Raw genomic sequence first — 25351 nt, 5'->3', positions numbered from 1 at the left:
AGTGCTAATCACACATCACATTCTCAGCATTGAACTAAGAGCTTGGGTGGCATTTTCAAATATGAAAGGTGGTTTGATTTGTTAACAAAGATCTTAATTGTACATTCAACGGGGGGATGGGGACAAAATATCTAAGTAAAGTTGTTCTTCATTAATTATAAAATTATATATCTAGTCTTTAGTGAAAAGAGGAGCGCCTGACTCACAAACATATAGACATCTATATGTTTAAAGTTACTTGTATTAAAATGGACCAGAAAAACCACAGGTTTTTCTGAGAAAAGAGAAAGAGCAATAGGTTTGTAGATTTAGTGACAACAGTTTCAACCTAATCCTCTCAACCATCAAACAAACAAACAAATAAAAACAGAAAAAGGAAAAGGTTATACAAGATACTCTTCCAAGCAACACTTTCAGACCTAATTGCCTAACCCAGACCGCCCAACTCTCTCACTAGTCATGGCTGATTCCACTGTACTTCAGGGACTTTCTTGTTGAAACAAATATTCCCTGATCACCAAAACTTTTGTTCTGCAGCCTGAAACTCATGAGGTTATTGGCAGCCAGAGAATCATTGAGAGCCTCACATGGCTGCGTAATGCTCCCCAGGCTCTTACGATATAGCTGCAAGGGGAAGAGAGTTGCAAGCCAAGCCCAGAGCCCAGCATGCTTACATTCTGCCAGCAACAGAACAGCCCTGGCTTCCCATGATTGCTCCTGGAAAATTTCCCCAGAAATCTAGAAAAGTGCTAACCCTATCTATTTCCCTTAGGAATACATTAATGTGAATATTTTCTGAGATATATGTATAGACAAAGGAGGATAGATGTCAGGATGGACATCAAGGAAATAAGGAAGAGCTGGCATCAGCCAACTTCCAGCTATTTCCCTTAAAAGTGGTTGTAGAGAAGCAAACCTCTCATCTTCATGACCAACTATGTGATTCATAACTTGAACTTGCCCTCTTCCTGGGCTGCAGAAGTGGTATCCCTGTCCACTGTTGATATGGTCCCACCAGAGATTGGTGCTATTTGGTGTCCGCTATGCCTTCCTCTATCTCTGTCTTAGCTAGAGGTCATAGCTCAAATGCTAAAGACTAAAAGAGTCCTTCTGAAGAAGGAAACCTAATATTTTTACCAATCCTCCAGCATCTTTCCAACTGAACTGTGGAAAGTTTCTAGCTGTAACCAGAAAGACAAAAGGTGAGCTACAGCCATCTCATTTCACCAGTAACAGTTTCATTTGTCATATTTTACCAAGAGGACTGTCTACCTGACAAAGGAATCAAATAATCATAACTGTTTAGGAATATTTATTAAGTGCCAGACACTAGTAAATGTTTTATATTTATTGTCTAAGTTGACCCTCATAACTACTCTATGAGGTAAGCACTTTCATGATCATCATGTTTCCAATTTAAAAAAAAAAAAAAAACTGAGACTCAGAGATGATAAGGTCACAATTACTAAGTGAACAGACCAGAATTTGAACTAGACCTCACTAATGGTAAAGCTATACAACTTGAAGTAAAAACGTCCTCAATTTCCTACTTAATAGGATAAATGCTTAGGCAAACCAAATATAAATTTAATAGACTTTCAAATGATAACTCTTAACTTTTTTTCTCATAAGTAGCATAGATAGAAACTATATAGAATATAAAGTGCTTCCAGGACTGCATTTTCAGAAATACTTTCACTTTGGCAGTTTCTCAAATCTAACTAACTCCAATGATATATTGCATCCTGTTTATTACCTACAAAGAAGACAAATAGTTAGAAAAATGTTTTTGACCCCCCACGAAAAAGCAAATATGACCTCTTTTCCAAACCAGAAACCTGGATCTGGACTTTGAATACTGATTTGGAAACAAGGTTTTTAAAGAATTAGCTCAAGCAGCAGGTTTGTAGCTCATATGACATGAGATGATCAATGGCCACATTAGCTGCTAATCTAAGGCATAAAACATGCATGAGGCATTAGCATGGAAATCTAACACGTTCCCACCCCAGGTGGCACTGGATTTCTAATCTGTTGTCCCATCTAATAGGAATAAACTTAAATAGCTTATTTAGAGGTTCATTTAGAAAGTTAATAATTAGAGTGATTATTAGACAGGGAAAGAGGAAGGAGTCAGGGTGATAGCTGGGTGGGGGTTGAGGTGGGAGAAAATATAAAAGTCATCTCAAAAAAGCCAAACACAACTTGTTGGTATAATTTTTTTACTTATCTTTTTCATTGAAGGACATTTATTACTCTTATGGGAGGGGATCAGGGATAGAAAAAAAAGCATACCCTTTGGAAGCTGAATCCTGAATAGGGACCAGTAAGTAAATCCAGCTGTTATGGGGCTCTGGGAAAGTTGTTTAACTTCCTGAACAAAGGCGTCTACATATTTAACACTGGAATGATAACTACCTTGCAAGGAATAGAAAGAAAACCAAAGCAAAGTGGCTAATACATGCCTGATACATGGTACTCTATGCTAATACATGGCTAATACATGGTACTCTATGACTGCTGGTTGTGCCCCTCAGCCAATTCATTGTAAAGTACCAAGATACAAATGTGGATCCCTCCCCCTGGTTCTGAACTTTGCAGGTCCCACTTAGTCACAAATATTGACAAGCATTTTATGTACCTATATCCAGTGCTGGAACAACAGTTGATAACTTGTCTAATGCAGTGTTACATAGAATATTGGGCAAATGAGGCCCAGGTAATCAGAAACAAACAGGTATGTGGTCTCACCCTTCTCCCAAGGAACTCAAGTTTCTCTAGATACTACTATTTAAGTGGCCTAGTTCGAGGCTGACTCCTAATTTTTGAAAGGCCCAGATCAACAATCCAAATAGAAACTTATATCTCTACAAATTTAAAAATTATAAAGCAGATCATTAAAATTTTAAAAGATGGATTCTATCCTCTAACCCAAGCAAAAGTACCTTTATAGAGACCTGAAAGACTAGATTCAAATTTATAATCCAGAGACTCCTTGGAGTTATGAGCCTGGATATGGTCTCATGAGAAGAATCAGTTTTTTCATCTTTTCCTATCCCAGCTTTGTCCTACCCTGTGAGAGGCCTTGCATATGCAGAATGCTCCAATTAAGTTATTGATCCATGTAAATCACTTATATCCAAATGCTATCCCCACAAACAGCTACCCCAAGACTGTCAAGCCCACTGATATGCCCACAAACATGGTTGTTCTTCCCACAACAAGAAAGAGGCCTACGTGAGCCCTGGAAGCTGGATAGACTATTCTGGCTGGGAATACCAGGGTCACAAATATCCAAAGCATTTTCCAGAATTGGGGAGTGGGAGTGGGACTCCAAAAGACCATGGGGACTTTCCTAATGGAGGATATACTGCACCATGAAGAAGGGAAGGGCCAGAGAGTCTGACCTAAGTCCTCTAAAGTACAAAGCCAAAGTGAGGTCCCTCTTTCTCTGGTTCAGTGAATCCTACTTACTCAGTTAAAGTAATTTATCTCCTCATTGTCCCCAAAGAGCACAGTGTCAACATCTAACTTAAGGTTCAAATGAATTGATATGTAAATTACCTATAAATTGACTACAGGGCAGAGAGTCCTTCTGCAATGGAAAGTGTGTTCAGTATTATTCACCCTTTGAATTTCACTTGATACACTAAATCAGTCTTGATAATTAGTGGGTCCCACCTTCTAAACACTGGCTAGATTAGAAAACAATCAAAAGATAGAAAAAAGCTACCTAAACTTCAATTCCCTTCACAGAAATCAACAGAGAGCTTTTTATTATTGTTGTTGTTTTTTAATATAATTTACTGTGCGGAGTTTTGTTTTTTTTTTTTTTAAAGAAAGAACTGTTCTGAGGTATTTTCATGCCTATTCTTACTATAAAAGAGCATGGCCTGCCTCACATGTCTAATAATTCTTGGTAACCTCAGCACACCTTAAATGTTTTCTGGGTCACAGAGAGAGCTTCTGCAAGCTGAATTAAGGCCATAAAACTCATTTTGTGAGTAGAAAGTATAAGTTAAAACCCAAGGTTTGTCATTGACTCTTTTTGTTACCCAAACAGGAAAGAACCAGTAGTGAAAGGGCTTCACAAACCTACCCCAACCAGGCTGTGGCTCTGCAGAAAACCAGAACCTTCATGAAGTGACATTTGGCAGCACTTTCTGTTTTGCCCACACCCCTCCCTGAGTCAATCCTTGCAGAGTTCCCCTCTCCCAACCTCCTATCACCTCTTTTATTTCTCTGAGGTTCACTACTCTGAGACTCTCAGACCATATTGAAATCATCTGGTGAGCTTTTAAAATCAGCTCTAGAGAGTTTGATTTACATGGTGTAACCTGGGTATGGGGATGTTTGAAAGCTCCTCAGGAGACTCTTACGTGCAGTCAGGCTTGAGAATCAATGGTTCACCCTAGCCTCCCCAATCTACTTGTTCTTTCCTGAACATCTCCAGAATTCTCACATTCCTATGACCTTGCTTTCTGTTGCAAATACCCTTTAATCTGGCAACTGCTTCTGTTCCTGTAAGATGGTCAGGTGAAGCCTTACATAAGAAAGTCAGGTGTCCCTATTTTGAGCTTCCAGAACATCTCCTACAACCCCTTAATAAAACTAATGGAAACCATAGTTTATCATCCAAACCAACATCCTTTGAAATGTCAAAACACTAATAATAACTATGCTGGTTGACTGCCATCACCTAAGATTATCTCAGGCAAACTGGGATGTAAAGATTACCCTAATTGAAGCCCCTATGATATTAATTAGTAATTGTGTGCTAGCTGGTGTTTCTCCCACCCAAAATTATGAAAGCACAAAAGGCAGAGATTATACCAATTCATTTCTCTAACCTCAGGACCCAGCACAGATTAGATGTGGAATAGAGGTTTCTAGGAGCCCTCTATTTTATAATGGTTAAGTGTATAGATTCTCTAACCAAGCAGCATGGGCTCAGATTCTAGCTCTGCCACTTATTAGGTGCGTGGCTGGATGATGTGTGTGCCTTACTGGCATCATCTTTGAAATGATGATGACCATGGATGTATCTAACTGGGTTGTTTGAAGGTTCAAATGAATTGATATGTAAAGTACCCAGAACAGTACCCCACATAGGAATAAAACTACATAAGCATTGTTATTATTCCTAAATAGAATGGACAAACCAATGAATTAACTCCAAGGGACTCTGTTTTCTTCTGGAACTCCTTCGAATGATTGTGCATAGTGAAGCTCACAAGAATAACAGCAAACCTCTATTGATGACTTAAGGTGTACTAGGCACTTAACATGCTTTTCACACATGATGTCATTGACCATTCACCAAAACCCTATTTATCTATTGGCCCCCTGCTGTAGTTTTTTTTTTTAATTTGTTAATGGGCCTTTATTTTATTTATTTTTATGTGGTGCTGAGAATCGAACCCAGTGCCTCACACATGCCAAGCAAGCGCATTACCACTGAGCCACAACCCCAGCCCCCCAGCTATAGTTTTGACCTGGACTGTCCTCCAAAGGCCCACATGTTGAAGCTGTGATCATCAGCCCATGGCACTATTAAGAGATAGAGAAACAAAGTGGGAGGAAGTTAGGTCACTAGAGACATGTCCTTGAAGGGGATATTGAGACCCCAGCTCCTTTGGCCCTCCACACATCTCTCTCTCTCTCTCTCTCTCTCTCTCTCTCTCTCTCCCCCCTTCCTCTGCCACATACTCCCCACCACGATATTCTTTCCTTCTTGCCTCACCACAGTTTCAAATTGATGGGATCAAGCAACCATGACCTGAAACCTCTGAAACTGTAAGCCCAAATAAATCTTTCTACCTTATAAGCTGATTATCTCAGGTATTTTGTCACAGTGACAGAAAGATGACTATCACGAGTGGCACCATTAATAATTACTTGGAGTCGGATTATCTTTAAATGCAAGCATACATTTGTTCACACCAATCATTAAATATAAACATTTAATGCAAAAAGTGTTGGGTATGCAGGAGCACACTGATTAAATTAAACACTATAAGCAAATCACACCATCCTAGGGCAACCATGAGCCTCACAATACCTCCAATTCCATGTGACTTCTCTTAGCCAAAGAGCAGACGTTGTCCTTGTCTGGTGGTTCTCTCCAGCCTATGGCTGGACATTAGGAAATGTTGGAGTCGGTCCGGGAATGGACAGAAAGACAGCCAGTCTCACTGATGTCCCTGGAGCAAAAACTCTTGAGTGTGGCAGGACTTACAATTTAAATACAGTTCCAAGTTGGTGGTGTACATTGGTGATTGGTTACATCCAATGAAAGTCAATGTCCATTGGTTATGTCCAGTTAGGTGATATAATTACAGCTGTGCTCTCTATCGATTGCCATCAGTCATTGCTAGGCATGCCTATGGCTAGTGCCCCTTACAGCTCCTTATCAATAGCAAGCAGATGTGACTAACCAGTTCAATGGCTGCTGTTACTTATAGTCACCAACTCAGTGAGTCTCAGCATGTCCCAGCATGTCTATGGAAGATGCTTCTTACACTAACACACCCATGTGTAGAGATGAGAAAACTGAGACCAAAATGAAGATTTCCACAGCCACTGTATTTTATCTTTCCACAAGAAAACAAAAAACTTCAATCGTCTCTCCCTGAAAGTTTCTTTTGACTCCTTTGAGAAATAAAAGGGCATCTCTGAAGTCCCTTCTATTATACAATGTCCCTGATCTTTGAGGAAATGGAGAGTGAAAAAGGAAATGGCAGTGGAGTCTGTGCATTGGGGGAGCTCTTGTTCACTGCTCTTTAAAGGGTTTTAGCAATTCATGAGCCAATATTAGCAAGCAGGTAATAAATACAAAGCAGTGTTTGAGGTACCCTGAGGACACCCCAAATTATAAAATCTTCCTCTTACCTCCAAGGAGTTCAAAATCTAGCTGAGAACATAGAGAAGGCATTAAACAGCATGATAAGATTTAAATAGCAGTAATATAAGGGGACTCTCAGAGCAATAAATGATTAATTTCTAAATAAGTGGTACAATTTGTACCTGCCATAGGAGGTCAGCAAAGGAAGAATTTCTGAAGAGAAGGGATGATGAGGGCAGAGAGTTGAGTCTTCAAGTAATTAGTAATTCCACAAACACTTAACAACGCCTACCACATGTCTAACATTCTGCTGTGTAATGATGCCCGAAGGGTTAGAAAAACAGAGTGGTACACGTATTAAGCTCAGAGTCCAGAGGGGAATCTAGACATTTGGTCAGATCACTCAAATGCCATAGGAACAGCAGCTATGGCTGAGATGTGCCCAGGATACTTTGTTTAGGCCTAGACAGTGGCATCCACCAGCAGCCCTCCCTGGCAGGAGCAAGATGGGAGAAGGGGCTCCAGCAAAGGAACTGCCCAAGTTGATTCTTCAAGAATATACAAGGGTTACCCGTAAAAAGAAAAAAAATAGAAGATGAAAAGTTAGTACAAACGTATGGGGAAAGGAGGCAAAAGCGGAGTTAAATAAATATAAAGAAAGACAGAAATTCAAGCCAAAAACAATCAAAATTTTAGAAATTCAGAAGAAAGGCTGGGATCATTTTAAACAAAATCCTTTAAAGAGGAATTATTTCAATATAAGGCTAAGAGCAAGTATTTAGATATGAGAGAAATAATCAGGTTTTTTTTTCAGTTTATGTTATGCAACACAATTTGGAAGTGAGCTGCTTGCATAAAAGAATACAGCACATTATATGCTCCTTGAATGTACCTAGAACCAAGAAGATACTCAAAATGTTTGCTATGTGACAAATTTGTACACACACATGAACTCCAAACCAGGAACCAACATGCAATCTAATCCCAGGTCATGTTGAGGAGTGATCTCAAAATTAAAAGTTAGGTGTTTGGTTGTTAGTTTGCCTTTCATGCAAACTTCATCTTCATGTCTGCCAGAAGTAGCTCATAGGGCTACTTTTTTGGCCCTAACCTCAGCTTATAAAATGCACTTGCCAAAAAGGAGATCTAGACAACATTTATTTGTCTAATTTCACTAAAACGTGCAACCAGCCAATTACTAAGGAATAAAAAACATGCTCCAAAAGAATTCATGGGCCTTGACAGGAAATATCATGAAAAAACTTACAACATCATTTACCCATGTATATAAACACTGTATACATATATACTTCTTCTTTATAAAGATATGGATGGATAGATAGATAGATAGATAGATAGATAGATAGATAGATAGACAAACATATATAAAAATATAAACTTTCTTTTGTCCATTCATAAGTCAACTAATAATTGACAAAGAGGCAGCCGAGCAGAAGAATGAAGTGCACAAGGTCTGAAGTTGAATAACAAGCATTCCATCTTGGCCCCTCAACCTATCATCTGAATGAATACTTTTCCTGCGATAGTAAACAACTTGGCCTCTTTTTCAGTTTATGTTATGCAACACAATTTGGAAGCCTCGGTTACCATTTCCTTAAAGTAAAAATAATAATACTACACACCATGTGTGATTGTTGAGAATTGAAAATGATGCAACTCATTAGAGAAATGCAAATCAAAACTACTCTAAGATATCATCTCACTCCAGTCAGAATGGCAGCTATTATGAAGACAAACAACAGTAAGTGTTGGCGAGGATGTGGGGAAAAAGGTACACTCATACATTGCTGGTGGACTGCAAATTGGTGCAGCCAATTTGGAAAGCAGTATGAAGATTCCTTGGAAATATGTGAATGGAACCACCATTTGACCCAGCTATCCCTCTTCTCTGTCTATACCCAAAGGACTTAAAAACAGCATACTATAGGGACACAGCCACATCAATGTTTATAGCAGCACGATTCACAATAGCTAAACTGTGGAGCCAATCTAGATGCCCTTCAGTAGGTGAATGGATAAAAAAAAAATGTGGCATATATATTCAATGGAATTTTACTCAGCAATAAAAGAGAATAAAATCATGGCATTTGCAGGTAAATGGATGGCATTGGAGAAGATAATGCTAAGTGAAGTTAGCCAATCCCAAAAAAACAAATGTCGAATGTTTTCTCTGATATAAGGAGGCTGACACATAGAGGGGTAGGAAGCAGAAGCATAGGAGAAATAATGAATTCTAGATAGGGAAGAGGGGTGGGAGGGAAAGAGAGGGTGCTGGGGATTAGCAAGGATGGTGGAATGTGATAGACGTCACTATCCAAAGTGTAAGTATGAAGACACGAATTGGGTGTCAATATACTTTATATACAAACAGAGATATGAAAAATTGTGGCATATATATTCAATGGAATTTTACTCAGCAATAAAAGAGAATAAAATCATGGCATTTGCAGGTAAATGGATGGCATTGGAGAAGATAATGCTAAGTGAAGTTAGCCAATCCCANATATATATATATATATATATATATATATATATATATATATATATATAATTGTAATGCATTCCACTGTCATTTTTTAATTAATTTTTTTAAAATGATGCAACTTATATAACACACTTAGCATGTTGCTGGCATGTCATGAGAACTCAGTAGCAGTCTCAGAACTATTCCAAATATACCAGAAATGATTCCATAATACAGAGACATACTAAAAGCATTAAAGTGATAAGATGGGAATGGCTAGTCTTTTTGATGCTGGCTATAAATTCACTAGCATAATAAACTTCTTTTGTAAAGAACCATCCATTGCTTAAAACACAGAACCATTTGTCATATTGTTCTCCATATATTCCTGTCACTTTGGCTCACCTCATCTGTACAAATGAAACTTTAAAAAAATACTCCTCAATCTAATCACTTCTGGAGCCTGCAAAACAATATATTATTTATAAAATATAGGATCCCAACTGACAACTGGTAGAAAATTAGGACAATGATATAGCCACGCACCTGGATAAAATGACTGTGACCTACAAGAACTTGAGCAATCCTGATGATCCCCCAAAGGCACCAAAGTAGTGATTTGGTTGTTTTGTTTGTTTTTTTTTAAAGCTCTCTCCCTTGAATTGAGCCTAACTCTAATTCCCATCATCCTCTACTCTCATATATTATTTCTGGGGAATAATATTAAGAGGTAATCTTTGCCAAGATTCTAAATTGCTTGTATTAATGTACATAAAAGTTAAAAAAAATTAAAAAGCACATATTATCCAAGGCTGAGAGCAAAAGCAGTCAATCAAGAGCCTGTAATATTTGGAGCTGGATTATAAATGGTAGAAATTTCAGAGGGTAAAAACAAAAGCTTCATATACCAGACTCAAGCAATATTTAAAGCATCAAACATTTATTTGAAATCTTTGTATTTTGTATGTGTGTAATATGGATCTTTCCATCAGGAGAAGCATAAGTTTTGAATCGTATTTAAAAACTCACATTTTCATAACTGACTTTTTTCTCTGTCCTGAGAAAAGGAATTATTCTTCTGTTTTGTAAATCCAATGGCTTGGGTATATGATGGTCGAGAGCTCAGGTCTTCAGGCACAAGGAAATGTTAAAAACTAAAATCCTAAAACCTAAGATGAATTATTATTCTTTTAAGCTCTGGTGAAGTTTAAAAATAAAGCCATCAATAGCTTTTGTTCTATAATTGAAACCAAAGGTCTACTTTCCCTCACTGTCTTTACTTTTGCTTTCAAATAAAATCTTTAGATCTAAAAGTCTCTCTTTTGGGCTGAGGTTTATTAAACCCTGATATGATTCCTCTAGGGTTGAAGATCCTCATGTTAAACTGCTTACCAAAGGTTTACAAATTGAAATGGCTCTCTGGGGAATTTTTTTCTGCCCAGTTAGTTCTGTTACTACTGTCTCTGAAGTCAGAGATTATTGAGATAAAACTGATTAGAAAAGCCAACCCTCTCTAACTTCCAACACCAAATAGGTCAGAAAAGCAGAAATCAGAGGGCTTGGAGCTGTTTTTGCTTTTATGTTATTAAAAGACTTACTCAAGTAAGTGAAAGCCTTTTTCTTCAATACCAGTTTTCAGAAAACAATGCCTCGAAGGATCTTTTCTTTCTTTCCCAACACAACATTCAGAGCACAAATACTTGATCAAATTCTGGATTAATCTGTGCTACTTCAATTATTGATTCAACTGCAAAGTGACTTCTTATAAATTTCACATGGTATATCAAGGAGACGATTCAATTTAGTAAGAGAATGAACAAAAAAATGGAGACACAATGTCTAACAAAGACAAGGAAAAATACAAACACAAAAACCTCCATGTTCTCTCCTGAACCTCAATTTTTATGATGCCTATAAATGTAGCATATAAGTTCAGTCTTAGATTTCCTTCCTAGGTCTGTGACATAGCATTATATATGGTTTGTCCAAAATTTTTTTATTATTCTCATTTCTTCTAAGAGTAAGAAAAAAGTTTAAGTAAGCAGTTCCTGCATATACGTAAGTGGGGGCATGGTCTAAAATGTGCCCTAATGGACGAAAGCTTGGAAACAATAGCTGCTGACATCTGAGACCAGTATAGAAAAAGGTCAAGTATATTTTTTTCACAAATGGTCCTGTCCATACTGCAAGAACCCCATTTCTAACCTCCTAGAGTTGGCTACCACCAGTGTTTTAATACGTTTACTGATGAAACTTTGCCTTTTTCAGCAGCCTATTCCTCAACTCTTTTTGTACATTAGGTAAAAGCTCTTCACATTGAGCCACAGTCTGCCTCCACCTACACCTGGCAGTTCCTATCATGGCCCAGGGATCCCCTCTGCTCCTTTGTCCTCAGTATTCTACTGTTAAAATGAACAATTCCTTGATTTATTCCTCCTAATATGGATTCCAGACTCCCATCCCCAGGAATATTCTCATTTCATGTTTAATGTCATTTGTGCAATGTGATTTGCACCACTGGAGAGGATCAGACACGTGTGCCCACCACAGTAAGTGGCTGATGGCCCATGGCCTGGACAGTGTGGTTTTATTTTGTTTTACTGAATACCAAGTCGTTGGAAGGCACAAATAGCTGTCAATGAAACTTATTTGGGTTAGAAAATAGTCTCATTGTTTATGATATGTGGCAGTGTGCCTAATGAGGGAAGCTTTTTTTTTTTTTAACCAGAAAAGGTTACAAAAAATGTTGAAAACTAAAAATGCCAGCCACTTATGTATCTAGAAATGGAACCAGCAAATGACCCCTGGAAAAAAAATTATTTTCTGGAAAAATCATTCAAATAGCATTAGCTGAAAAATAGAAAGGTAAATAGATACCCACCCCGCTGAAGAAAAGTGTGAAAGGGTTCATTTCTACAGCTTAGCCAAGTGAATTTCTCCAAACATCCTTTAGAATTCCAAGTTCTGGTGGAGGATGGGAAATGAGCACTTTGCATAAGCAGCTGGGAGAGAGTGGCTTTTGGGGAAAGAAAACACCAACACAATTAAACACCTAGACTACAAAGGTAGAAAATGGTAGGAAATAAAGCAACCAAGCTCCTGAAATAAAATAACCATAGGTGAAAAAATTAGACATAAGAGAGCTTGTATAGCACAAGAGGGCTGATTTCTCCTTAAAGTCAAAAAAGGAAAAAAAAAGAATAGACTTTTCATTTGTGGGAACCTAGTGCCCTCTATCTACATCCTCTACAACTCCAGGTATAGGATTTAAGGAGGGAGGTCTTTGGGTAAACCTAAGAAATCGCCATTTTGAAAGAACCAATGTGTCATGGCTGCCTCTTGTTTGGGTATAATACTGACAGGTAGGATCATCATCTCTTCAAGAACTGTGAGCATCAATGGATGAAACAAGGTTCAGCCACTATAGTGTCACTTTGAGCATGATCCTCAAACACAATTCCTCCTTGCAGGGACTCCACAAACCTTCATCAGCATAGATAAGGGCTCAAGGTGAGGTCACACAGATCTAGGTTTGTAACCTGGTCCTACTCTTTCCCAGCTATGTCACGTTAAATCCTTTAAAGCTGTTTTGTTTTCCAATTCATATGTGAAATAATATCTTCTGTCTTATAAGACTGCCATGAAAGTTTGAGTCCAATAATGAGGTCAAAGATTTAACATATTCTTTATGAACTGATTTTAAAAAGTGTTAGCTTTTATATATCTTTTATTTTTAATGTAAAATATAAAACATATTTTAGAGAAGTACATGAAATGGAAATACACAGCTAAATAAGTTATTTTAAGATAAATGTAATTCAGATTTTTAAAATTTTTTTAATTTTAGAATTTTTCTTTGCTTTTTAGAATTAGTGTCTTCTTTTAATCACTTTAAGTTCTCTCAAAATTTTCAAGCTTGGTTTTGATTGTCTTCTATATACTAAGCTTAGTTAGTTATTTTAAAGCTTTCGATAATCCTGCATACTCTTATTTACATCAGCTTCTCTCTCCATATGCCAGGTCAATTTTTATGAAGTGATGGACATGGAATTTTTAGAAATAATTTTAGAAGTTGGAGATAGGGCTCAGTGGTTTGCCTAGCAGGTACAAGGCACTAGTTCAATTCCCAGAACAACAGGAGAGAGAGAGAGAGAGAGAGAGAGAGAGAGAGAGAGAGAGAGAGAGAGAGAGAATATGAATTTTAAATCTCCAAAAGTATTTAACTTCTTCCAGAAAATATTTTTTGTTGCTTGAGTCAAGTCTTTTGAGACACCAGCAATCACCCTCCTCAGTTCATAAGACTAAGGTTTTCTGGGCCTCCCACATGGCCCAAAACTGGGCTGATTGGCTTCCCAGTTATCTTGATGATTAACCATTCTGGTTCCAAACCCAAAGAACAGTACCATGGTCCCTAGTGTGACAGATTCTCAACTGTAACTTCTGTTTACTTTGTCCCATAAGGTCTGTCAAAATTAATACTCAACATTTTGACCAATAATCAGAAAATGCAAACAACCTGACTACTGGGTTCACCTCTCCATGCATCTTTGCTAAATCATGGTTCCATAATCCTTCAGAATATTTTTAGTTTCTTCTGTATGTTCAAGTACATAATCATGTGCCATATGACAATGTTTCAGTCAACAACAGACCACACATACAATGGCATATGCCATGTAGCCTAGGTGTGTAGTTGGTTATATCTAGTTTACAATGTTCCTGCCATGACAAAATTTCCAAACAGTGCGTTTCTCAAAACTTATTCCATCATTAAATAACATATGCTGTATATGCTTTCCTTAATGTTGTCCAACTGCTTTTGTTATCGTCATTCAGAATGTTGGTTCAAATTGTCTTTTACTAAAAGTGAAAGTCTCGACTCTTATTAGTATCTGTTCAATTACCCACAATACAAAACCTAAATAATGGGCAGGATTACTGCTTCATATGTGTCTATTGACACCTATTTCAACCTTGTCTTATAATCATTGAAAAACTATTTCTCTTCTCCTTTATTGGACTTTTAAGCTCTTCTATGACACAATTCATAACCATCTCTGACTTGCCCATTTATTATCCCCAATTCTATATCTCATTCACATTAGTCTTGCAGAAACAATTAGGTGAATGAATAAACCTAAATGTCTCCTGTTGCAAAAACTGGTCACTTCTGAAATAGCATCCCTAAATTATCCTAAACTATGTAATGGATCGTCTCAGAAGACATAAAAAGTAAACTATGGTCCCAAACAACAATTTTGATTTGCATTAAAAAAGTTTCTCCAGATCTTATATAATAAGCAATTGCATACTTGCTAAAATATATATCAGTATTAGGATTCAGAAAATGAAAGTTTGGATACCCCAGGCTGCAGTTTCAATATTGATCTGCATATTTCATTCAGTATCAGCACATGTGACTTAAATTGTATAGCCATTGCTCTCATTAAATTCATAAACTCCCTCTGGAGTTCATGGCAGCCATCTGGCCAAATATTGGCTACTTACATTTGAAACTCAATTGCATTGAAGTCACTGAATCTCTCAATCAATTACAAAGGTTCTGAGCTCTTAGGGTTTACATTGATTGGCTACCATTTTCCTAATGGAGTCATAGCCTCTGTAATTACCTATTTGACAGGAGAGGTGCCTGCTTTCTGAAGCTATATATTCTAACTCTTCATTTACCTAAAATGTTCGTTGGCAGGCCTCATAAGAGCATCGGCTACAAAATGTGATTAGAGTTAATGTAAGTGTAACAGAATGATGTCCTCATCTCATCTCTACTTACTGCATATGGTTGCCACACATTATTCAATAACAGGGATTGCATTTTCAAAGTAACTTCCATGTACATTTTTATTTTATAATTCATCAAGTGCCACAATTTATGCATTTGCACACAATTTTCTATCTACAAACTTACTCAAAAGTACAGTTTAGTTCAAAAAGCTAAAAATATCTCTTTGCAAATATATTCTGGCCTTCACAACATGAAGCATATTTGATCATGGCTTTTTAATGGGTATAGGGAAAAGTAATTAGGATCCCCTTTCTTAATTATGGGCAGTGATAGAAGGAACATTGTCATTGGATTCAGACACACGTGTCAGATTCCAATGTCAGCTAAGTCACCAATTACCTTCATGGCATAGGTTAAATATTTTTATCTTTCTGAGTCTATTTGCTTATAACATTGAGACATTAATATCACTTCATTTCAATATTGTTTATAATATTGTTTTAAGATAATAAGATACTTCTTGGAGAAAACTGTTATGGAGAGTTTTAAGGAATAGACTGTTAAAACACTATGACCAAGTTTTAAGCTCATTCTAACCCACTTCCGAATCTCTGAGGAAATCACACAGGACCACACAGCCTGGCCCATCCCACTGGCATGGTACTCAAGGGAAGCTTTATCACAGCCGCTGTGTCTACATACATTCCACCCACAGTGGCTGCTCATGGGTCACTTTCTTACAATAGCCTTAGCAGACTCTGCTGGCTCTTCATCCAGTTTTATACAAAAGGCCAGAATAAGTGAGTTCAATTTCTCTGAAAATAATGCATGACTGGTACTTGGTGGATGGCTGAACCAAAAAATCTGTATATGGTATCTTGTAGCACATGAATAATTCATGCACAATAATCGTGACAATAATTTTTGCTCTTGTTATATAATTCTCCGAGCCTTTCAGCTACCCCTGAAGGAGGCAGCATTTGATCTGGGCCTTTAAAGAAGGACAAGTTTTCAATAGTTTCATTTGCAGAGAAAGTGAGATATCCAGGTTATGTGTACAAGCAGAAATTGCCTAAAGTGACTAGTGCATGGTGTGGAGAGGGTCATGAGAGGTGAGGCCAGAAATGTAAGGTGAGTAGAAGAATGTAGTAGGCCAGAGGGAGTTGTCAAAGGTTTTCAGCAAAAGGAATAACATTATCAGAGCCAGACTTTATTACCTACATTTAAAACAACGTTGAAAGAAGTCGGGGAAAGAGAGAGGAAAGCTAATACAACCTGCTTTCCTGTGGCTGAAGAAGTTTCCACAGGGCTTACATTGAGCATGTTATATATCTGAAATATTTTGCTAAAATAATGCACCAAGTTCTCCCAGTCCTTCCCTTGGATTAGTTAAGATCCCTGAGATTTGTAATCAAATTATCTAAGACTGAAACCCATAACTTACAAGTTGTATAAGCTCAAGCAAATTATTTAGACTCCCTGAGCCTTCATGAGCACATGGAAATTCTGGAGTCAATAAAAACACCAACCTCTTGAGTCATGGGAACACAATAAGATGATATTTGGTGTTATGGTTTATATATGAGGTGTACCCCAAAAGATATGTGTGATACAATGCAAGGAAGTTTACAGGTGAAATGATTGGGTTATGGGAGCCTTCACCTAAATCAGTGCATTATCTGCTGATAGGGATTAACTGAAAGGTAACTGTATGCAGGTAGGGTGTGACTGGAAGAAGTAGGTAGTTAGGAGGTGTGCTCTAGGTATATATTATGTCCTTTCTCTGCTTCCTGGTGTGATGTCTTGAGCTGCTTTCCTTAAGACCCTCTTCTGTCATGATGTTCCACCTTACCTCAGGCCCTGAGAAATGGAATCAGTCATCTGTGACCTGAGACCTCTGAAATCGTGAACACCACATAAACTTTTCCTCCTCTAAAATTATTTTTGTCAGGTCTTTTGGTCACAGCAGCAAAAAGAAAAAAACAGAAAAAAGAAAGAAAGGGAAAAAAGAAAGAAAAAAGAAAAATAAAAGCTGATTAAAACACTTGGAAAGTTCTAGCACCTGGTAAATATTTGAAGAATATTAGCTATTGTTCAATGAAATATGGACATAAATTGAATTTAATTTTAATCATTTCAGTCCAACTTTCTAGCCTATTACCACCTCTTTACATCTTTACCTCATATTAGCTATCTAGTCTAGATTTGTGCCTTGATGGAAGGACAATTTGGATATAATTTTTCCACTAAGTTTCATTTGTCTTATCAAATTCCTTCATCTTGTCCACAAAAATATTATGAAATGTTTTGCAAATCACTTTGCAATTAAAAATACAGAAAATTTTATTTTTATTTAAATAGCAGAAAATACAATCAATTTATCTGATGACTTGTTCTAATGAACCTTCAATGGTACCTAGAGATCAGTGCATTTCCTTTTAAGTCTTCCCAAATCTCTTAATATTCTTCTTAAGGGTATTAGAGATCAGTTAAAGCCCAACACTCTGCATTTCTATGATCCACATTTCCACATTCCTCAGAGCAGAGCTCCAATAATATTCTATATCATACCTTTACTCAGAAATCTGTAGTGATTGTTTCTATACTGAATATAGAGGCCACTGTGGAAACCTTGAAGGGATTAGAGATTTAGCTCATCACTAAAATAGGTGCGCTAAGAGGGTTAATTCCAGCAGGCATGGAATTGGCTTGAGCTGTTTTTCTGAAATCAGAGATTTGCCTGCGTGGTACTGACATCTGGTCAAGACAATAAATGTATGTTTCAATGGTGGTGTTTGGGAACTGTTTAAACTACCCTATCAGCATGACTGATGGTTTACACCTACTTTCGTTGAGACACCCAGAGGACTCTGACACTGGGTCTAATCACAGAAATGAAGTATTTACATGCCCAGCATAGTCTAAGAGCCCTATTTAAGACTCTATTTGGAGTTTCTGGTCCTGAGGCATTCCATGATCATGTTAGTTGTTCTTAATCTGAAAGGGACAGAGTATCCAATATGGCACTTCAAGAGAAGACAACAGGAGCCTATTACTGGCCTCTCCAGATCCTTTGCTGTGAGGGAGCCTTTGATTAAAATGAATATCCTAACTGTTTACTGTAGTTCTGATACAATATGTTATCACCATTATGGATTTTTTTCAGGAAATTACTGTGGATTTGGAAGTATTCTCATTTGGGGTCTTATGAGTGTATGTAATGAAACCTAATGAGACCAGCCTAATGCTGAAGACACAAAATAAATTATCCCATGATATTTTACTTACACATTTTATATACTTAATAGATTCCTTAAGTAATTTCATTTCTGTTAATTTTATATATGGAACTACTCAGTTATGACACATACATATTGGAATCAAGTAGAATACAAAATAAAGCATAAGATAAACAAAATGATATTGATTCACCCCTCATTTAGACTACAACCCATTGCAATGGTGAATCTGGAAGAAAGTGACGCCGGTATGTAAATTGCTGAACTAAGAATGATCAAGTCAACAAAAGAGAATCCTTGCAGGGAATGGGGTCCTTGGCAATAGTAGAAGACTGAAAAAAAGATAAAAGACCACACACACACACAGAATTAAGTTCAAGTTTTAAAGTGATCATCCAAGTTTTTATGTGACCCCAGGTCAAACTATGTGTAGTTCTGAGAGTTTATGATACAATCTATGAAGAAAGTCTCATCAATTTTGCTTGACCATAAAATAAATGTTCAGTTAGCAATTTCAATTCCAATATTAGGAATTATGAATATTATTTTCTTCCTCGTACTCATTACTACTTGAAATTATCTTAATTATGTGTTTTACTTATTTTCTATGTTTTCTCCCACCAAATGGAATCTCTTTGATAGCCAAGAACTTTTTCATCATGATCACCTGTGAATCTTAATGCCTAGAATAAAACCTGGAACACAGTAGGCAATTTTAAAATATTTTCAAAAATCTTTTACTGTGTTAACTATGCTCTAGGTACTGCTAAGTATTTTGCATATATTCATTTATTAAGTACATACCACATTCATTTGAAGCAACTATAATACCCAACCCCATTTTACAGATTTTAAAAAGCAAGGTACAGAGGGATTCAATAAATTGCTCAAGGCCACACAGCTAATAAGTTAGAATAGCCATTCAAACTCAGATAGACGGGCTCCAGAATTCAGGCTCTTGGAGATTTCTAAAACAGAAAACAGCTAAGTAATCAGATCATCTCAGAAAAAAAAAATCACTTATTAATCATCCGATTCTGTGATTTAATGAAGATTGTATTGCCCTCTTTTATTTAAGCTTTTTCGTGAAATTATCAGAAATTCAACGAATATAGCCTAAATTCTTCCAAAGCAAACAAACACCTTTCCAGAATAAAGCAGATCAAGAATCCCTTGTAACTTCCTGCACTTTGTAGTAATGGCAATGTCACCTCTGAGAGGAATTTACTTGTTTCACACAAACAGAAGCAGGTGGTAAGATGCAGGTGTTGTCATGTTTGTGAGCTCTAATGAGGATGTAAGAGTTTGCTGAGAAAAAGAATAATAAAAATGAGGTGTTTCTTTTCCACCATCTCCAGATTATTTGAGAGTGAAAAAAATAGGCATATTACAGTGCTACACATGATGGAAGAAGACAATAAACTGTTTCATCTGAGTTAAAAAGAAAATTTTCCATAGTTTTGAGATGCCATAGTGACAAAGGAAAGCAGAGAGTGCACCAGGGATCCTAATATGTAAGGTGCTCATTCTATAGAGAGGACCAGAACACCCCAAGAAGATTTGGATTCTTTTTCTCACCCTACATAGCTGCTTTAAATGGCAGGTCCCTGTCATATAATTTTTTGAGTGCACTTTTGAATTAAAATACAAGTACTAAAAAAAGAAACATTACCAATCATCCTACAAATCAGGTCATTCCCAAACCAATAATCGACTTTCTGCTTCCCAAATCCTTTTACCAAATGGCAAATTTATATGGAGTTAAGAAAAGGACTTAGCAACTCTATGACACAAATAGGAGCCTTCAGAAACAAAGTAAGGAGGGTTCTACCCATTTTTTGATACTTTTTTTGTTGTCTTTTTCTGCTGTGTATAAGAAGAAAACCACTTATCATCAATATCTTGGGGGAGAAAAGCAGAGGAGACTACAAATTAACAGCTTATGCTTTGAGCTTCTTGTACTGCTCCCAAATAAAAATTGGAAATAATATATTTAAAATTAAATTAAAAATATACCTAGCGCCCCCCCTCCCCAAATAAGATGGTTAGTACACTGCACCAGAAATGGAATAGAAACCCACAGTGATGAGCAGGGCTGAAGCCAGGGGCCTGCTGGGTTCCAAGTCCTTAAGCAGTCAGAAATAACTATACTCTGATCCCTGCAAAGTAACAGGCAGCAACAAAACACTTTTCATGACAGGGAATAAAGATAGACTCACTGACTAAATTCAGGGCTACAACAGACTTCCCTGCTAAAGAAGAGGCTTAATAAAAGTTCCAAGTGCTTTCAGGACAGAATGTGATTGAAAACCACTGTGCTAAAAATATAATCAAACAAAACACAACACACACACACACACACACACACACACACACACAGAGCAAATGCATGCACTAACAGAGTTCTAGCCCAGTAGCTGCACTTTTCTTTAAGACCAAAATCAAAAGGGAATAGGAGCTATTAACTGACACTGGATTACAGGAAAACCAGATGGATGCAAATACCCACTTGTTAGATAAGTCAAAGGTACAGAGTTAAGAGTAGAAAAATTAGAAAAGTTAAGATGTATTCTATAAATCCTAAAGAAACTTCTACGACAAAAGAATAAAGAATTATAGCTAACGAGCCCAAAAGATAGATAAAAATGCAATAATAAACTGTATTTGATTAATCCAAAAAGGCAAGGAAAGAGAGAGGGAACTGGAAGTAACTGACAGAGAAAGTAAATATCCAAGTAGTAGATTAAATTAAACTGTTTTTATATTTATATCAAATGGAAATGGTCTTAACTCCCCATTTTAAACAAAGATCATCAGACTAGATAAAAATGCAAGACTGATCTCTATGTCCCCAATAAAAATGTCAAAATAATTCTACTTTGTGTATGAAGGCACTCAAAATACGAGAAGATTAATATCCAAAACATGCAAGAAATTCAATAGCAAAAATAAATAAATAAATAAACCCATTTAAAAATGGGCAAAAGATCTGAAATAGACATTTCTCAGAAGAAGACACAAATGGTCAACATGTATATGAAATGTTCAACATCACTAATCCTCATAGAAATGCAAATTAAAACCACCATGAGGTTACAGCTTAGACCTACCGGAATGGCTATTAGCAAAATAACTAAAAGTCCCAAGTGCTGGTGAGCAAACGGAGAACAGGGAACAGTGTGGAATCTCCTCAAAAAGTAAAGCTAGAGCTGCCATACAATCCAGGAATTCTACTGAAATCAGTACCCCAAAGAGGTGTCTGGACTTCCGTGTTCACTGCAGCATTATTCACAACCACCAAGATACAGAATCAACCTGTGTCCATCAATGAATGAATGGATAAATGGTGAATATGCCTTTGGGTACATACACAATGCCTTTAAAAATAAGGGAATCCTGGTATTTACAGCAACATGAATGAACCTAAGAGGACATTATGCTAACTAAAAGAAGCTGGAAAAAAAAGAGAGAGAGACAAATATCACATTATCTCATTCATACATAAAATCCAAAAAAAGTCCAACTCAGAGAAACCAAATAGAATAGTAGTCATCAGAAGAAGGGTATGAAGTGGTTAGGGAAATGTTAGGTCAAGAGATCTAGTGTGCGTCATAGTGACAGTAGCTAATAACGATGTATTGTATACTGGAAAATTATTAACAAAAAGAGTAGACTTTTAAGGATTCTCACCACAAATAAATGATGAGTTTTGAATAATATGTTAGTTTGATTTAGCTGTTCTACAATGTATACATATTTTAAAACATTGTGTTTTATGTTGTAAATATATGTTTTGTTAATTAATTAAATCAAAATTTGAAGACAGTAATCTGGGAAATTCACATGCAGAATATGAAGGAAGAATGGGAAAAGAGGCAGGAAGGACAGACTATAGAAAATAAGAATAAAATTTTGAAAATTAAAAATGAAATTAAAATGAAACTGATTCTTTTCAAAAATCAAATATAACTTTCAAAACAGAAAACATAAAAAAAAATTTTAATTAAAAAATGAACAAATCTAAACAACCAACCTTTAATATCTAACAGAGATGACAGAAAAGGAGAACAAAGGAAAAGGAAGAAGTTATCAAAACTAAAGGAAAATGGAAATTTTTCCAGAACTGAAAGGAAAGAGTTTCCAAAAAAGAATAGGCCCACTGATTGCCCAGCACAGTGTTTGAGAGGCTCATAGGAAACATCTTCATGTTACAGAAACCAGAGATTTAAGGTAAATTTTAATAAGCCTCTGGTATGAGACAGGGCCAGATTTCATGTGAAAAAATCAAGATCAAAGAATCAGAGTACTTTAAAACATCAATAACACGGGAACACGCATAAAATGAAAGCTTAAAGACAGTACGTGGCTACTTAATAGGTTCTGAAGCAAAAGTATTTCCAATCGTGTGCATGCGAAGTTAACTCCTGAAGGGTGTGCTAAAGCAAAACAAGGTAGAACAGAGAGCACCAGGGATATTTCAAATACAACACACCTCAATGACGGGAATGAGAGGACCACACAGCAATGCAAATCCCAAGGAAGTGACAAAGTCATCTGTTCCATCTCAGTGGCCTGCAGCACCTGGAGGACACCACTCAGGTTTGCCCTCCCCTGCATCTGCATGTGCCTGCCATGAGTTACTTGCTTCTCTTTGGAAGACTGTAACCCAAAATTACAGGAGACAGAGAATTCTGGAAAATGCTGTGCTAAGCTGCTGCCATGTGATGCCAAGGAGAAGATTAAAAGGGTAGGAGTGGGTTCCTCGTTCTGCACCATCCCCCAGATTATGTGTGATCCCTCTGGCCTACCTTCAGCAAGAACCCTGGGAGGTGTGTTTAACCAGAATCCCCCTTACCCCTCATGTTTCCTCTCACTTATTTTCTATCCACTGCACCTTGGCTATAAATTCCTACTTTTTCTCATTGTATTCCGAGCTGAGCCTGATCTCTCTCCAACTACAAAACCTCACGGTAGTAGCCTCCTTTGCATGGTCTTGTCATTTTTACAAGTGTAATGAATAATTTTTGTTTAACTCTTCTTAAGTTTCTCTAAATGGGACAAAAAGAAAGGAAAGAAGGATGACAGAGAAGACAAATCCAAGAGGGTAGCAAAGCAGCAGTCCCAGAACAGAGTAAAGAAACAGAGCTGGAAGTTAAGGAAAAACATTACCAAGAGAAAGAGAAATGGATCCCTGCAGGTCAGCTGCGAGCAAGTTACATAACCCTAACAAGGAAGCTGAAAACCAGGATTCTATTTAGTGTGACAAAAATTGTAAAATCTTTAAATGTCCAAAAATAGGCTACTTAATAAATTTTTGCATATCCAGAGGATGAAATACAATATACTAATGATAATGTGTGTATTGACATGATTAAATGTCACTAACATGAGATCAATTATGAAAAAATATGTTGAAGTGCCTTACTATTTATGTAAATACTTAAAAATTAAAACAATACCCTTCATTGTGTGTGATTACATATGTATTCAGTAAAAAGTTAAATATATGGATTTGATTTTCACAACATTCCTGATGGTGATTGGATGAAGGGAAAGAAGGAAGGAATAAGGAAAAGTAACTTGATGGATATGGGAGACCCTCATATGTTTGAAATGATTTTTTTTTTAAATAATCTGAAACAAGTCTGGGCATGGTGGAAAACACCTGTAATCCCAGGGACTCAGGAACCTGATGTAGGAAAATGCTAAAATTTGAGACCCGCCTAGGCAACTTCGAGAGACCCTGTCTCAAAATGAAAATATAAGAAGGGCTGGGAATCTTATAGTGCTGGCCCAACTTGTAGAAGGCCCTAGGTTTAATCCCCAGTACCACAAAAAATAAAAAAAAAGAAAGAAAGACAAATAATCTGAAACAAATATTTCTTAAAATGTACTTATCTTGGAGAGTGATTATATGGCACTTTTACACTCTCCTTTGACTTGTGCTGTGTTATTTTCTCAATCTAAAACACAAATTTTAAAAGTCAGTTTGCCTCCTGAGCTCCTTGGTGACAACAGAAACCACATCTTTAGGAGAAAAATTCAGGGAACATTATCTACCATTTGTAATTAAGATATTTATGCTAGTCTTTTCTATTTTGTAACTCTCTGAACTAAAGTCCCTTGGAGATAAGCGTAGTAAACATCACTATTGACTATTGCTAGATCAGCATCCTGGAGGAAGAGTCCTGCCATTAAAAACTCTCACCTCTGCTATCATCGGAACAGGCATTAACAATAACAACAAGCATTTCCAAGCAATTTTCCAGACCTTGGCGAGTTTACTTACATTGAGTGTATAATGTGCAGGAAATGTTAGGCACTTCACATCCATTGTCTTGCACGTCCCCCTCAGGGCCCTTATAGCCATAATAAAATAGAAGAGGTGTAGGGTTTAGTGTAGGCAAACTACATCTGAAACCTTGCTCCATCTCTTACACTTCTTGTAACCTCAGAGCTTCACAATTCTCTGAGCCAATTTCCTCTCAGGCAAAAGAATTTTTCAACCTTACAAATAATTACAAAGGATGAATGAGATCATATCTAACATGGTGAATTGGATCTCAGGAATATTACCTCCCCCATTTTACAGACAAGAAACAGAAGTACTGAGGGATCCATTGATATGACCCTGGTTACCCTGAAAAAATCAAGGAAGCATGACAGCCAGGTGTATGAGCTACAGAGCCAGTTTAAGGAACAGCTCTGACATTTGCCAGCTGTGTAACTTTGGACAAGTTAATGTCTTTTTGCCTTAGTTTCTTTATACACAAAAGAGAATAGTAAGGAAATCACTTCATATGGTTGTTATTTTAAAAAATATATCATTTGGATCAAAAGCCAGCACATCAAAAGCATGATGTAAACTAATAATAAGTAACATGTAAGTCACTAACTCAATGCATAGAAGTTCATGCACCATGGGGGAAAAAAATGTGTTGCTGATCTTTACACAGCACTCAACCAGCAGGGATGGTGGCATGCGCACATTTGGGTTTGAGGGTGGTTTGCATCTGTTATTGTTAAGTTCCAGGGGTATA

Source organism: Marmota marmota, unplaced genomic scaffold, assembly GCF_001458135.2.
Source record: "Marmota marmota marmota unplaced genomic scaffold, marMar, whole genome shotgun sequence".
Taxonomy (NCBI): Eukaryota; Metazoa; Chordata; class Mammalia; order Rodentia; family Sciuridae; genus Marmota; species Marmota marmota.
Note: the sequence above shows the minus strand (reverse complement) of the source record.